This window comes from Empidonax traillii, unplaced genomic scaffold, assembly GCF_003031625.1.
Source record: "Empidonax traillii isolate 1590-97213 ecotype Southwest subspecies unplaced genomic scaffold, ASM303162v1 scaffold844:size270376, whole genome shotgun sequence".
Lineage (NCBI taxonomy): Eukaryota > Metazoa > Chordata > Aves > Passeriformes > Tyrannidae > Empidonax > Empidonax traillii.
Window position 1 is genome coordinate 187,363 of NW_020956037.1, and position 17,457 is coordinate 204,819.

General features: G+C 39.9%; 1 protein-coding gene across 2 annotated transcripts in view; it reads right to left on the minus strand.

The window, feature by feature from the left end:
- Window positions 1-6,699, minus strand: part of P2RY8 (P2Y receptor family member 8) — a 53,090-nt gene extending 46,391 nt beyond the window's left edge. Inside the window, exons 1-2 of one of the 2 annotated variants that reach the window (XM_027902125.1) lie at window positions 6,618-6,699; window positions 6,111-6,165 (exon numbers count right to left, since the gene is read on the minus strand). The gene's annotated coding sequence lies outside the window, so the exon portion shown is untranslated. Of the gene's footprint in view, window positions 1-6,110; window positions 6,193-6,617 lie in introns of those variants that run through there. The other variant, XM_027902124.1, reaches the window with a different exon arrangement.
- Between the last annotated feature and the right edge of the window lie 10,758 nt (window positions 6,700-17,457).

Consider the following 17,457-nt stretch of genomic DNA (forward strand, 5'->3'; position numbering starts at 1 on the left):
AGCAAGATGAAGGTGAATCCTTCTCTGAAGGATATTGTTGCAGCTGCAGCATGGAGATACAGGCTGATAGCTAAATATTTCCAGAAAAAGCCAAAGGAAACTGAACATTCATTAAATGTAAAATGACATTTTAAAAAGTAGTTTGGAATGTCAAATTGTGGAAACCAGGAGATAATAGCATGAAAACCACTCCCCCCCTGCACAAACATGGTGAGGAAGTTTGCTTTTTAAGTACAGAACCATATTCCCCCTTTTCACTCCTCTATCTGCCTCAGTCAGAGGGTGGTGTTTTGAGGCTACCTCAGCTCTACTTGCTTGTATGCATGTAAAGGACTTCTAATGCCAAGCATACATGCTATAAAATCAAGTTTTGTTGATAATGCTCATTGAAGCAGGAGCTGCATTTATGCACTCCCAGCCCTAGAACACAATTCCTTTTGTACCTGCACACAAAACTAGGCGCTGCTCTGGCTCTATATCTATAGATAAACCGACTCAAACATTTGCAAGGGGACCAGCCTGGGGTACACTCGACCTCACCTCTGCCCCAACCTTCTGAAACCTGGAGAAGGGAGGGACACTGAGATAGGTTTAGAGACTGAACTACACCTGTGGCTGACCGTGGACTGGTGTATGGGTGCATCTGGGCTTGAGTGCAAGTCCAGTTGTAGCCAAAATGCAAAAAAATTGCCCAGGAGCTGCCATCACACTTGTAGGGCTTGAAACACGCAGTGATGAGCAGCTACCCACCAGGTGGTGCCATGGAAGCATAAGAATTACTGTCACTGGTTTACTGTGGTACTTCTAGCCAGGACCTTGTGCTCCTCCAGACTCAGTAGAAATGTGAGTTATTCCACAGATAAGCCTTCTTTAGCAGAAATCAGCCTAAGAAATAATTCTTGCAACTCTGCAACTCTGTTTCTACCCTGCTCTTTAGAGCTTTATTTTATTATTCAAGAAAAAATATAAAATAATCACAAAGAAAAAAACATGAAAGAAAATATTGATATGATTAATAATTTTTTGACACTATCTCTACATACTTTTCTTTCAGCATTGAAGAGACATGTATTCAGTTCTGAGATAAAAGTTTCAGTTGATGTTTCAGAGTTGAAAAGCTTATGCTTATCACCCATGCGCAGAAAAACTGCTGTTACAATAATGAAAAAATTTGGGGTTTGGTCAGCAGGTATCAAGACTGACAGAACATAGCTTGGGATAGAAATGTATAAATGCCGTCCCAGAACGGGAAGTGGCCTCTGACATCCAGTAATACTCTCTCTTCCTTCCACTTGTCCTCACAATTATTTTTACTGCCATGCCCTGCCCTTCTTCCACTCCTTCCCGCTCTCCCCTCTTAAAAACCATTTTTAAAAACCAAAAAGTTATCTTCAATCCTTGGTCTTCCATCTCCCTTCTGAACATCCCAAAGAGGACTGTTTACTCATCTATACCAAGCATTTGACTTCCTTTTGCCCCTTTTCCATTTGACTCATTCTTCCTAAGGTATCCACTGTCTCTGATTTCCCATTCCGGATACAGCTGATCCTTAGGGCTGAGGTGCCACAAGCAGCAGGAAAATCTGGCACTTCTGGAGGCAGGAGATAAATAGTGGAGTAGAGGTAGAGGATGAGAAGGGATTTTCAATACCTGTCACCTTTGGGGGGCTCTTTGGGCTGTTTGGAGATTTGATGCAAATGAGAGGAAGTGAGTTAGGAAAAAACGGTTGAATACTTATAGTTTCACCCAGATAGCCCTGAAGTATAACTCAAAAAGCTTAAAAAAAAAAAGTGAAAAGTCTTAAAACCCAAGAAGAAATGGCCCACAATAAAGCTTTCAAAGTTCAGTACTGTCCAATGAACAACTTCAAAGGGAGCCAGTCCAATTTACAAATGCTGCAAGGGGTCAGCACGCATGCAAGTCATTGGGATAACATGAATATAGCCTTTGTGAAGTAGGATCCTAAATTTCCAGCTAAAGGGTGACAGAGTTTCCAGATGTTGAAAGTAAAACACTTGTACCTACCTCAGAGCTCCAGGGACACAGTACCAGGCCCAGGGCTCAGTGCTTGGCTTCATGTCAGAGGAGATCCTGGGATGAAGGTGCCTGAGACTTGAGGACAGAGGGGCAAGTGCCCCCATCTTAGCTACTCAGGTTGAGCAGGGTCATAGCAAGAGATGCTGCTGAGTCAGTTTTGGATTCCTGAAGCCGAGGAAGGGGCACCTGCTGAAAATTCTGTTGCTCATTTCCAGGGAATTGCTCCCAAGACAGGGCAGGAAGGACATAATGCCATAGCTTTGATATGGGGGGTTTCTGACCCCCAAGCAGAGGGTTCTAACTGAAAGCTCACTCCCATATTACTGTTCTAGTGACAGTAATAAAGCACCTGAAACACCCTCTGCCTGAGAACATTGTTTAAACGCTTCTTCAACTATGTCAGGCTTGGTGCTGTGACCACTTCCCTGGGGAGCCTGTTCCAGTGTCCAACCACCCTCTGTGTGAAGAACCTTTTTCTAATATCCAACCTAAACCTCCCCTGACACAACTTCAGGTCATTCCCTCTCACTGTTCAACACAGAGAGGAGATCAGTGCCTGCCCATCCTCTTGGTCTAACCACTGTCTGGAGAGAGATATTTTAAAACTGTCTGCCTTTATCCTCTCCTGGGAGCAGGAAGTCCATACCACAATGCTAAAAGTCACTATCTTTGTGGCTGTATGAAGTAAATGCAAATAAGGGAGATGTTCTCAACATTCAACTCTTTTACCTGCTCCCATCTATGCTGCTGCATTACAGCTTTAGACTACTCTCTCTTCTCTACTATGGAAGTCTTTTTTTGTTTTACATTTTGTTCTGAAAAGTTCAGCCACAGCCACAAAAGAACAATGTGCTTCCTAAAAAGGACGTGTGTAGAACTCAACTTTTTTATTCTAAGGAAAAAAATGGTGAGTGGCATCTCTCCTTCCAGAGATGATGAGAAAGAATTCTGAGGTTTCTGGGAAGTTCAGGCACTGTTAAAACTTGGTTTTGTCTGAGTCAGAACAAAACCCTACGCGCACATAGATATTTGTTTTTCTTAATTTCTCACAAACCAAGGATTTTTCACAAACCAAAGATTTCAAGAAATTATGAAGTTTCCACAGATGAAACATATCTTGGTGCTGCTCTTGTTCCAGGAGGTTGAAGTTTCATGTTTATTTGGTGTAGTGAACCCTCAAGATTTTTAATGAGCTGCTGAGTTTTACTGAGCCGCTGCTCATTGCCTGCTGCACAGACTAACACTTGAAACCTCCACTCCCTGTACAGTCTCCTCAGATCATGGTCATGCTGGCCCCTGATAGACCCTAAAGCTTTTTCACACTGCTGGCCCCCTGCTCCAGGACCTCAGGAGCCCCATTTGGAGTGCAGAAGCTTTGCTGATAATGCAATATGCTTCCAAGAAAACACTTTAGGTAAAACAACAGCATTTCTCAGTGATACTCACAGAAATAAATCAGTCCAGCTCTGCTGCTGAGCCCCCATTCTCCTAGACTGCAAGTGTTGCTCCTGCCTCTGCACCCCAGGTTCACATGGCTGGGAAAGAGTCAGGGCAGAAAGAACCAAGATTATCACTGGGGTAGCTTTATGTCACCCCTTTTCTTGGGAAATGCATCTGTGACCTCAGCTGTGGCCCTTGCCTGAGCTACACCACAGTCTGTGCCCAGTCTGTACCTGCTGACCATCACCTACTGCACCCATTGGAATTTGCACCTGCCCCATCACTGTGGCTTTGCCAGATGGTTGCAGGGCTCTGGGCTGGCCATAATCACCAACCCTGTCTCCCTTGCTAGGTGCTGATGCATTGACCCTCATAGAGGAGGGCATAGATAGCCCCATCAGCCTCATGCCCACTCTTGGCTCCTGGCTTGGTTCTGGTGGGGCAGCCCACACTCACAGCCCCTGTGACATCCTTACAGAACAGTAAAGCAGAAAGGGCACTCTCCTGCTCACTTCTCAGCTACTGACATTTCTGTACATACCTGGTTTTACAGGTTCCAGAAATTTTATAAGTAAAAGGTAGGGCACAAATCCGAGAAAAAAAAAAAATCGAATACAGCTACTCTGTGTATGTGTGAAGATACAAGCACTTGATCCAAAGAGCACAGCTGAACAGAAAAAAGGAAGTGTTTTGGACATTTCTCATTAGGACTTATCCTTTCAGCAGAGAGGTACAAGTATTAGGCTATGACATGAACTCACTGGCTATGGCACCATATCAAACAAAAATGGTGAGGAAAATATATAAGACTTCAGGCTTTGCTTTAATCCTTTAATGATAGGTTTTTTCAGATGGTATCAATTTCCTTACATAAAATGTTATTCTTCTCAAAAAACTCATATAAAACCCAGTGAAAACCACTGGACTTTTTCAGTGGCTCCCTGGGGTTTATCCTAATCTGTCAAGTAATTGCCCTGTTAGGAAAACAGTGAAGACAAAACCCAGAGTTTTTCACACTAACTGTTCCACAAGAGAAACAGCTACAAAAAAGTCACTTCTGCACTAGACTTTCTCTGTGGAAAGAACCTTTTTGCCTAATCATAATTGATTTCTTTGTCTGAAATACTTGAAGAGCTCTGTATATTGTCAGCCTAAGTATTCGTAAGTTCTTGAATGCAGTGAGTACGAATTCAATAATGACTTTTCCAGCTTTGCACAAATGTGCAGATGCTTCTTCACAATGTCTAAAGTCACATGTGTCTGTCCAGAACAGTGAAAGCTTTCCACAGAAAAGCCCATTTTCTCCCCACATTAACCAGCTGGCCATGGTGTGTCAACACCAGTACACGTCCCTTCCCTCTACCCCACTGTTCCTACAACTCACATCCACATCTCACCCACCTTCCCTCTCTCTCACCACCCCAGTTTTACTTCCTCTCTCTGCAGCTTGTTGAGTGCATGTGCACGTGGATGGACAAGGACAGCCCTTTTTCCCTGCAGCAAACCCATGAAGCACAAGCAAAATAAACGGAACAGCTGTCTGACTTTTGGTTTTCGTTGTCACACAGTCCTCGTCCTACTCACTTCTACTGTTGTGGGCACCTTGCTCACTTTTCACACTAGCAGATGTTTGGAAAGAGATGCTGAGGAAAATGGTTTTTTTTATGAAGCCTAAGTGACTTCAGAAGACAAAATCTGACTTGAGCTCTTAAATTACAAGAGATTCTGAACACTTCAGCCTTTTCCTGACAAGGACATATGTATGTAAAGTACTTGGCATCATAAAACACAAGTGGAATTAATTAGAAGACTGAGCAAGAGCTCAATTAGCTAAATAAATTAACTAGATTGCTAATTATAACACTGATATCCTGTTTTCAGAAAAGAGCTGTTGCCTTAAACAGAGAAATCTTTCACACCTTTTTTTAACCATGGCCAAACCCGAATTCCATACAGACATTTTCAGGAAAATGTGCTTGTTACAGTACTCAGTTCAGCATAATTTTACATAATTATAAGAGCAATATAGCAAAATAAAACCACATAACTTATAATCCATGGGACTTTAGGCAATTTATAAATCAAATATTTGTCTGAGAGGTTTATTGTCCTGGAATTTGTCTCACTGAAACATGAAAACCCAGATTTAGCCTCATATACCTCAAAAAAACAATGTAAGGAATAGCAGCCACAGTTTCACAAAACAAATAGGACTGAAAGGAGTCTTATTTGTTCACATCCTTTCCCTATGGCAGACTCAGTTATATTTCTAACAATAAATGTACGTTCTTTTTAGAAAAAACAATAGAATAATTTTTTTCAGGCATATGTTCAAGTGTCAGCTATAAATAAGAAAAAAAAAAATCTTCCAGATGTGACTCTTTTTTACTCAGTCTGGAGCCTGAGGACTCCTGTCTTACCCACCCTAAGCACAGAGAATGAGCTCCCTCCTACATAAGCCCTCCAAACATTTTTCTTCTTTAAGGCTAAACAAACTCAGTCTTTTCAAACTACAAAGACTGATCAAATACAACCACAAATCAAATGCTCCTGTCAGTCAAATAGACTGTGGAAAGAGTTACTTCTGCTCCTAAAGACTTTATAAATACTAAATAGGTAAATTATTTTCTTACCTTATAATTTAACACACATTTGGATTTCCTCAGACTTTTCTCACTGAATGCATTTCTGCTGTAGGATGCCAATACAAACATGTTAAACTGCTGCACCTACTTCCTCTTGTCATTTCTTTTAATCACCGACAAAGCTATTTTAGAATATTTCCTAAAAGGATACATATTTTTTCCCCAATTCAAAAACGTTTTTTGCATGATGAACCCATTACTCATGGAGTGTTGTACAGCTTTTTACTCACCTTACATCACGTATGCTGGAGTTACAAACAGAGGTATTTTCCCAGAATTGACAAATGATTTGAAATGCTGAAATTCCAATGTATAACCACCTTCTCTTTACAGAAAGGGAAGCTGCAAAGAATTTTTAAAAATATTAAGTGTAATCCAAGCAGAAGATGAATATAAATAAGAGGAAGGCAATATGTTGTCTGCATATTAGCAGCCTGATCTGTCACTGTCATTCATCCATAAGAGTAATTTTCCATAGTGGAGAAAGCAGGTAACCTGTTTCAATAGTGCTACTTGAGGTTAGCCACATGATGAGTCCTAAACTGTACTGAGGCTCATACTCTTCAGCTGATCAGACAAATGTTCAGTGGAAGATGGCTCCAATATCACACAGGTCTCCAAATTTCTTTGATCATGCACCTCAAGTAAAAAAATCTTTGAGCACAACTCCTCAGTATATTTATTTTTATTTATAAAAAAGTTATACAGGTGTACTATTGAACTGATATATTATGTACATTATAAAACCTACAAAAAATAGAAATTAAAAGGATGAGATAAAGATAAAATAAACACTATTTTAAAAACTCATATTTTAATTTTATTTGCTAATGGTACAAAAATGTATTCTTTCTGCACTCCAGTGAATTGTCTTACACGCTCCTTGAGGTACAAGCACCCTGTTTCAGAGACAACTGACAAAGACATCATATTAGGTAATGCCAAGGATGGCTACAGGATTCTTAGTAGACCTCTGTTGTGCTTGTAAAATCCATTCTATGTTAAGGCTTCTTCCTAAATTATAGCTTTTGCATTTGTTTTCCTCTTTCATTAAGCCAGAGAACTTGCACTCGCAGCAATGCCCCATGATAATTAGATCACATAAAAATCCTTCCTGATTAGTGCAAATGTCAAGATCTAGCAGGGATGCTGAAAGAAATTATTAGCTCAGCTATTCATTTGCTCCTTAGCAGATTGATCATTTAACATGGGCTCCTCTAAGAAAACTTCATATATTAAATAGTAGAAGATAGCAGCAAAATAGATTGGGGTACTAATATACAGAGAAGCTTTCTTAGCATTAGTGAAAATGAAAAAAAATTACATATATCCAGCTTGTCTTTGTTCATGCTTATAAGAAATGCAACAACCTGAAAGCACCAGAGGTGAAAATATTCAGAAATGAGAAGTAAGCTGGGGCTTTCCAAGAAGCAGAAGTCAGAAAGGCTGATGATTAACGTCAGTAGATATTCAGAGTTCTTAATATAGAATCAAAACTTCAGTGCTAGTTTTAGATGTGTTACTTTTGATAACAATTAGAAATTCTTGGTAAAAATAGTGTTGGTAATAGTTTTCCCTAACTAATACAGTTCTGATTAACAAAAGAAGTGTTTTGCTTCCAGATACATCCCTCTCTCTTTCATTGGGCTAGAGTCTATGCTACAGCACTCATGCCTAGCACTCCTCACCCCTCTGAGGTTTGGTCACTCAGTTGAAGTTACATTAAATTTTTCTGCTGTTAGGCTGTTCTCCTGTTAGTGATCTTCAAGGTGAAACTTCAGCTTTGAATATTAATATTTGTCTTCTTGCTTAGCCATTACATGTATAAGCTAAATTTTATTCTGTAGTTATCTATGAGTTCTTTGTGTATTGTCTGTATTACATTACTCTTCAATGTGGCACTGGAACAGGCTCCCCAGGGAAGTGGTCACAGCACCAAGCCTGCCAGAGTTCATGAAGCCTTTGGACAATACTCAGGCATGTGGTGTGATTCCTGGGGCCTACGGAGGAATTGGGCTTTGATGATCCTTGGGGGTCCCTTCCAACTAAAGATATTCTATGATTCTTGTTTGATCATAAGTCAAATACAGTTCTTTTCACCTGTTGCTGTGAGAGCCTAGTTACTCAAGCATACTGCTTGAACTCTTGTGGTTTTTAGATTATAGACGGAAATCAACAAAGAGAGCAACACAGTCTGTGTACAGAAGCCTTCCTAAAAACCAGTTCTTCATACAAGAAATTTTCTTTGATTTGGTGAAACTTTGGTCAAAGTTTGCATCCAGTTTCCTGCAAACAGAAGTGGTGAGAGGGAGATGGAGAAAGAACCATGTAAGTTTTGTCTTTCTAGTGTTTCTCAGATCTGCTTTAAATTAGTGCTCAACTTAACTAATGTTATTTTGAATCTAGCAGCAGTGCAGAACCCAGTCACACACAGAAGCATTGACCTCAATTGCTCAGTATATACACCAGGGCACTTTTTGGGTCAAGAGTTGCAAGTGGTGGCTGCAGCAGACTAAAATGTGGCACGTGCCCAAGCTCCTTTAACTATGTTGTTACAGAAGTTGGGCTGTGCACGAGGGCAGCAGAGGTGTAAACCAATACTGATTTTTCCTAACTCTGCTTGTGGTATTTAATCTCCAGCAGAGAGGCAAAACAGATTGGTACAGCTTATAACACCTTAACCTGAGGTAGTAACTTCTGCCTGACTCCGGCTGGGGGAAGAAGGTACAGGACAAGACTCCCCATTACCACAGAAAAAATCAGCTATGTCAGCTAGGCTGGAGCTGGCTGACTGGCATTTGTCTTCTGCATGTACAAGAGCTCATAGGACGTGCTTCACTGACAGATCACCAGACACAGTTGTCTTTGACCAGCATAGGAGCTCAGCAGAGGATGCCTGGATATAATCTAAAATAAAATACCTAAATAAGAGTTTAGGCCAATGTGAAACCAAGTGAAAAACACTGTGTATGCAAATAAAATCTCCCCAAGTACTCCTTACAAGTAACATCATGTGGGTTTATTCCTGTGTGGAATTTGGGAGGAATTAAGGGAGTTTCATGCAAGGCGCTGTCTATGTATGGAGAAATTGAGCTAATCACATCCAAATGTGGGTAAGGGGAGATAGAAAGAAAGGGAAAAGTTATCAATTTTAACTATCAGGGATCAATAAGCAGAGGGGTTACAATCCACAAATAGGGACGGGGCTAACAATAATTGAAACTGCAGATTACATATGAAGTGAGTTTTTTTTCTAACGACATTGTTACTAAATTGAATAAACATAACACTTTCATAACATGAAAAGCAGTCTCTGAGGTAGGAAGTTATCTGTTGTCCAGCAGTTTAGCTGCATTCCAAAGCTGTCTTCTCTTCAGTTCTCTTCTTCTTCACAGGTTTTTCTCCACCATCATTATACCTCTTACAAGGAACATCCAACAAGTAACTGCTGGCTGAACATCAGACATTTGAGAAAGGCATCACAACAAATTTTGCGTTCTGGGTAACTTAGATGTTAAACCAAATTTGCTTTATCTTTTAAACTCATCAGTTAATAAACATGACCACATTTCTGATGCCCAGAGACTGGGCTGAAAGATAGATCTTGCTAGAAACCAAATACCTCAGGTTCATAACAGTGAGCAGTTGCTTTTGTGTTAAAAACATTCTGTTTTGACTATGTTGTAAAAATGTGCCCCGACAATTTTGGATGTGGGTTTGTTTCCCTCTGGGCTGAAATAGGAAATAAGCTTAGGCTTCCCACCTCACCTGAAGAAACCTATGAATCATGAAGATCCTGTAATCTTCCTACTGAAAAGGATCCTAAGGACAAAAAATCAACTGTTTGATCCTTGGGAGAGAGAGATTCAGCACTTTTCTCCTGCAGAGAGCTGAGATGAAAACCTGAAATCCATACCTGACTTCAGTCTTGAGTAGTTTAGGCTCCTCCCAGCTGGCTGTTTAGAGCCTCACCTAAGCTGTTTGACTCCCTCCATCCACTGTGAGCAGGTATGCCCATATAAAGCAGTAGCTTCACGCTTAAATTTTAAGTACCACTGTGTGTAATTCCTTTAGCTGGAAAGTCTTTACAGAAAAGTTTTAACAGGGAAGGAAATTCAACTTCAGTCTGTTGGACAAGCAGATCAACGATCAACTTGCTTTCTTCTGCACACTGGACAATGTTATTATCAGTTAGTCTTAGCAGGCCTTCAGAGTTTGTCCTTACAAAGATGCTGCTTTACTTTCAAACTGATGAGCCATCTCCCTAAACTCACTGTTTTAGTAAGAACAGGTCAGAATGTCAGTGAAAGACTGCTGAGAGGAGAGTCAGGGCAACTTCAAATGTTTGCCTAAAACTATTCTTCCATGCAATTTCATGGTCAGAAGAACTTGCTTAAAAAGAGTCATGGTCCCTAAAAAACTGGTGAAGATCACAGGAACGACATCCATCTTTGTGAAGAAAATTGGGGTAGTTCAGCTCTGTAGGGAAGGGTGATAAAGTCGTAGAAAATCATTGTTGTAGAATTTAAAATCTTCAAGTCCTCTTACAAAACCATAATCCACAATATGCACTATTGTGACCATTGTGCCATATATATGTAAAATATTTAAACACATTGTGGAATCACAGAATGGCTTGGATTGGAAGGTACTTTAAAGACTGTCTAATTCCAACCTGCTGCAATGGACAGGGACACCTTCCACTGGACCAGGTTGCTCAAAGCCCCATCCCACTTGACCTTGAACATTCCCAGGGATGGGGCACCACAACTTCTCTGGGCAATCTGGTCTAGTGAAGAATTTCCTCCTTATATCTAATTGAAACATATTCTCTTTCACTTTAAAACTATTCCCCCTTGTCCTATCACTACATGCTCTTGTAAAAAGTCCCTCTCCAGTTTTCTTGAAGGCACCCTTAGGTACTGGAAGGTCTCCCCAGAGCCTTCTCTTCTCCAGGCTGAACAATCCCAACTCTCTCAGCCAGTCTTCATAGGAGAGGTGCTCCAGCCCTCTGATCATCCATTCCAATAGGTTCATGTCTTTCCTGTGCTGAGAGCTCCAGAACTGGGTGCAATACTCTGTGTGGGGTGTCATGAGAGCTGAGTAGAGGAGCGGAATCCCCTTCCTTGACCTGCTGTCCATGCTGTTTTTGATGCAGCCCAGGATGCAGCTGGCTTTCTGGGATGCAAGTGCACATTGACAGGTCACGTTCAGCTTTTCATACACCTACACCCTCAAGTCTGTCTTCTCAGGACTACTCTCAGTCAATTCTCTGCACAGCCTGTATTTGTGCTTGGAATTGCTCCAACCCAGGTGCAAGGCCAGAAGGAAAGAAACATTAAAAAATTCCATCCCTTAGCTCAATAAGCAAAGGCTTTCTAAAAGAATTAGCAAATGCTCTGGAACACCAGCAAGCATGTGAAGCCAGAGAAATATCACTGAAATCTAGTGGAGATACTAATTTTTTGTACCACCTATTTTACCCTTTACAAAGGGTAAAGTGGGCAGTTGAAGCTAAAGACAAAAAGGTTTTTGGCTTTGCAGCTTTGCCCAGACAAATTTAGTTCCCACACAGTCTCTCAAGCAAAACAATCGGACTGTTATGAGGCCTTCCCCTTCATATAGGTCAAAGGATCTTGCAGTCATGACATTTTCCCTTTCTAAATGAAACCCTATGACTCACAGTTAGGTCCCCTTGCACTAACCTAAATAATGTTTCTCTTCCTTTGGTGCAAAGCTTGCTTCATGTGGTTATTTCATTAAAAGTAAGACAACAGTTAAGCTATAGTTTAAGTAGCTGAAAACACACTGTTAACTTAGAATTAATTATTTTTACAGATAAAATTACTTGACAAAAATCATTGCATTCTATCCTCACTTGCAGCAAACTGTCATTTTATCCTTAAAACAGGGCTGTCATTATATTAAAGATAATTCCTGCCCAAAGATATGAAATACATGGCAACCTCCCTTCTCCTTCTGTCTCCTCTTTCTATCATGACAATAATATTACTGCAAACAGAACAGGAAAGTGCAGGTTAAATAGAAAACTAACGGAAAAAAATTTATTCCATTGCACTCTTAGGAAAAATAGCTCACCTGCAGTGGGTTGGCACTGTTATGGATCTGATAGCCAGAATACTGGAAACTCCCAGAATTTATATAAGCGTCTAGACATTGACAGAATAAGTAAATCCTACACAGATGATGTGTCAAAATTTTTTGTGGTGCAGCTCAAGAGAAACCACTCTACAAATGAAGTTGATGTTACTAAACTGGAGTTATTAGCATTATTTCTCCTACTTTTACATTTTCTACCACTTCCTAATAATACATCAGGTAACAGTACCTGAATATCTGCTCATTTGTAGTAAGTTCAAAAACTTAACCTTTTTTTCAGGCTTTCACTCTCTGGCTGGAAGTTGATTGCTGTCCAATATGTGGTACCTACATGACTTTAGAATTCCATTTTGACTACCAAAGCTTTTTTTTTTAAATCTAAACTGTCTCTTTACCTACTGGTATATCTGGGAAGAGAAGGGAGGAGAGTATTTACAAAGTAATGCTAGTGTGATTTTTCATTCTCTAGCACAGAATCAGCAGACCACCTGAGGACTTTCCCGACACAAACCTGTGTCTCTGCCAGCTGCAGAAAGAGCTTAGGGGGAAATTAGTTTGTTGTATGTAAACATGTATGTATGTTTGCTTATATAGATTCGTATATAGCGAAAGATATAGAAGTATATATATATTGTAGTCCTGAAACAAACCTTGATACAACTTCGTCAGTGATTTAGGTGATCTGATGATTATTTCAACTGCCTTAATCTGCATCTTAGTATAAACCCACTATCTGGTAATAGAAATGACTAGAAGATATTTTTTAAGATGTAAAGCTTAAAATGAATGAGCCTGACAGCACATTCTGAGACATATTGGCAGTACCTATATGCATGAAAAGAGCAGAGTTATGAGCAAATCAAATGTGACTAGGCTTGGTCATCCTTCTTTTGTCTAGCTTATCAGATTTCATAATCAGACCCTGGGAAATGAGGAAGAAGGATTGCCAGGAGCAAAAAGCAAAAATAGCAAAAACTCAGCATAGCATTCTACCACAGATTCCCCTGACATCTCTGCTGAGTATGTTGGGAAGCAAGGCTTCTGGGCTACAGGCATTGCTGCTGAAGCATGGAACTGATGCCATAGCCACTTATGCCAGATCTACCAAAGTATCTCTGGTCTTTCTGGTTTAAATGAAACATAAGTGAGGAGAACAGGCTGAACATACTGAGGTGATTTTGGTCCTTAAAAGATCTTGTCTTCTTCAGGAATGTATAGTTCTATAGTGGCAATAATACAGTTTCACCTCTTTTAAAAAGAGTCTTTGGGGTGTCAACAGTTGCTCTCATACTTAATCTTGTGTAGTTTGTAGAGAGAAATATACTATTGAGGAAGGTTAGTGGTATTAAGCCATTGCTCTTTTCTGCTTCAGAAAAGCCATCAGCTCTTGCTTTTCACTCCATAAATTACTAAGAAAATTTTTGGATTTAAAAAGTGTACATTAAAACAGGAGATGATTTTATGATTGGTATCAACCTGTAATGTGTAATACTATGGAGAAAATATTTAATTTTCAAGTGTTAATTTGAATCAAATTCAAATATTTCCCCCTAAACATGTAATGGAAAAAAAAAGTAGAAAAAACTCCAGATCTTTTAGACTTTGACTTACTTTAAGTGATAACTATTGAAATCTGTCTCTGAAGTGAAAGAATCTCATGGTTGCCAGTATAGAAAGCGAAATTATCAGTAATGCATCTGACAGCATGGTACTAAAGCTATTTAAAACACGTCTTGCTAATGAGCATAGTACAATGTGTTTTTCAATTAAATCTATTTTTGTTTGTTTGTTTTATAGGCTACAACAGACTATGGTTTGACCACACAGTTCATAAACCAGTACCACAACAGATGCTAATTCTGCCTCAGTGAAAGCAAAATGCAGAAATTTCTGTTCAGTGTAAGATAGATGGCAGTGAGCCCGTTCACAGAGGTAAATTATTAGAAATTTATCTGCTCTGCACTGTGTGCTCCTACTCTGTGCAAACAAGAGTAATTCTCTGCCATAAGGCTGAATTAGATAGAGTAAAACTCTCTGTATATTGTCCTAATCTATTGCTTTAAACAGAATACAATAATTAGACCTAATGAGAACCAGCCACAGGAGGTGATGATTAATTCTAGTGAATTGAAATTGCCCCACATCAGCATATGTATTACTTCCAATATTATATATTCTTTCCAGGGCAGAAAATCTGTCACACCCACACACTTCAAAGACATACAGAATTCAGTTAGATTAAAAAAAATAACAATAAGCCTCCAAATAATAAAGAGTAGAACTAATGAAAGGAAATTGCATTATTTGTGGAGCCATTTCTTACCATGGAAAATAAACCTATGCATTTCAGGTTCATTCCTCTGTTCCTACCCACTTCAGGGATTAATTTTGCTTTGTGGGATTAATTTTGATTTTAGAGTCTGAAACCAACATTGCAATGTCTCTTCAACAGTTACACTATCTCTTCATTTGAGAGATTTTTCTGTGCTGCTGCCTCCATTTCAAAATACCATTCATAAACTGTTCAACTGCACAGTGAATCATTTCGTTTTCCCTCAGTGTGGGAGAGAATAAGGAGATGTCCCCTGTTCAGTGACAACAGAAAACATAATCACATCCAAAGAAACCACAGGGTGCCACATACACTGTTTCTAAGAAGATATGTACCAGGAGTATTTCTGGATATTATATAGTAGAAAAGATTTGGATGGGCATGGGAGACAAATTATTCCCCAACAGATACAGCTATGTTTTAAACTAAAAGTAGGTTTTTCATCTTCTTTGGTGTGTTTTGGAGAGGAAAGAAGATGAAAGGAAGGAAAATGGAATTGTGCTGGGTTGTTGTTTTACTTTATGTAAACACCCACATAACATCCTGTGTGCATTATCACAAATGACCATTAAGGTCAAGAAAATGGTGGATTTCAGGAAGAGCAGAAGTACACAGATAGGAACATGCATAGTTGGGAGAATTATATCCTCTTCCAAGCAAGGAATATGATGTGAATACAAAACGTAGTATCTGTTGTTTATAGACTATTTTAATTGTGTTTATGACTAGATCTGTTACATAAAATAAATAACAAGCACTCCCTCTAGTGAGATATTCTGGGATTTGGTGTTTTAACTAATGAAGGTACATATGAGAAAGATTTTAGGTAGAAGTGAGATCTTCTATAAGACTGTTTGAAGTCAGAAAAAAAGGTACAAGCTTTTAGACATACTAGAAGGTTTTTTTAGGTCATTAGCACAATGTATTTGAGAGAGTTGGGGAGAGTCAATGTCTTACATTAAAAAACCAGATTTACATACACAGTTGCACTCAGATACTGATGTTTACATTTCTGGTTCAACCTTTCAACCTTCTTCCCTGTAGGTGTGATATGCTTTTTTTACTGATGTTTACTTCAAACTCTGAAAGCCAGAGGGACACATTTCATTTACTCATTTAGTTATCTCACTACAGTGAAAAAATAATAATACCAACAACACACCTGCCCAAGGCGAAGGACTGCATTTCAGCAGATAAACTGTTTACACTTGCTGCACTGCAGTATTGATGCTTGACTACATCTTTTAAAAGTTATGTACATTATCACTACCTCTTCTTATTTTACAATATCATTAAATGTAATGCTTGTTCTTTCCAGCATATTGGAATATTAATAAAGTTCTTTCCAGCACATTGGAAAAAGTAGCCTCTGATAGCTCTCAAGGTTGGGGCTGATGTTGTGTCACGGGTAACCTCAGTTCTGGTATTTTGTAACTTTTTAGGGCATTGTCCTAGTCTCTGAGTTTAAAATACAGAATATTGATTTCTGGCAGAGTCTCAGGGGGTAGGGCTATCATACACAGGGTTCAAAACCGTTGTCATATGCAGCGTCTCGCTGTGCTGCTGCTTAAACCCTCCAGAATGTACTCAGGTCAGCTTTGTGCGCTTGCACTTGCAAGCTTGTAGCAGAAGGCGACACACCACGCAGGGGCTCTCAGACCATAAACCACACACTGTTTCTAACAGTTGTATGGTAGCTGGAGTTCCTGATTCTATGTTTACACTACTGCTTAACCACAAATGAGACAGAGTAGGGCCAGCAGTTACAAGCATCTGCAATGTGAAATAGCACTTCTGCACAACAGCTGTGGCCTCGCTGCAGCTTCTGGATTGATGGTGACCTCCTGCACTGAGATGAATGAGTCTGAAGTCATTATTTCCATCCAGCCTGCTGTTGAAGGTTACCGCTGTCCCAGTTTCTCAAGGGGTGGGAGTTTATCTCAGGTGGAACCTGGTGGCTGTTTTAAAATGCTGGAGCAGGGGCAGCAAGGTGCTGTAGTGGTTGAGCTGCTGGATGAGGGTAGGAGGCTGGCAGCAGCAATAGGAACAGCGCAAGGGCAAGGGATAAGCAGCAGGAAATTGAAAGAAGTAGGTGGGGGCATGCAACTACAGTCACAGTGTTGAAACTTGGGTACTCTGAGAACATGGGAACACATATCTGGAGCTAATGGAGCCAGGCCATCACCTGTATGTATGTGGCAACTTCTGCATCTTTCACTTGCTGTAAGCCCAAGTATAAGGAATCTGATGATTATAAAGCTGCAGTGAGAAGGTCCAATGAGTTAACTGCAAAATAGTATAAGATCATTTAAAAACAGTACTTGAGGATCAACATATTGCTATGCTATTCTCATAGAAATGCTGAATAAAATCTGCAGAAAAAAAGGTGATCTTTGATGCCAAACAAGTGGTTGTGTAGAAGTCTCAAGTTTGCTGCCAACGTGTAACCAGGATTCAGCTTTCCGCTGTAGGAGTCCAGGGAGATGCTCTAGAAAATTGGAGATGGCAGCTGAGGTGCAGTAGGTTCAACCCAGGATTTGAGAAGGCTCACACCCTGCTAACGTGGCAGCTGAAAGCCCAGTAGGACTTAGACATCATGCCCCTAAGATGACCCAGGAGGCTCAATTCAGTTTTCTAACTCACATGCTCCCTGTCACTGGGGATGCTGTACGTTATTCGGCACAACTTCCAGATGACACAGTTGTCAAGTCTCCTTGTGGGTCACATGGCATATTTTCCAGACCCTTGTATGGATATTTTGGATATCTGACAATACCTCAAACAGCACGAGTTACTCCTGCTCTTGAACTACATTATGTCTTGTCGATTTTTGTTCTTTTTTTACAAATACAGAGTCTGGGTTTGTTTTCAAACACAGCACAA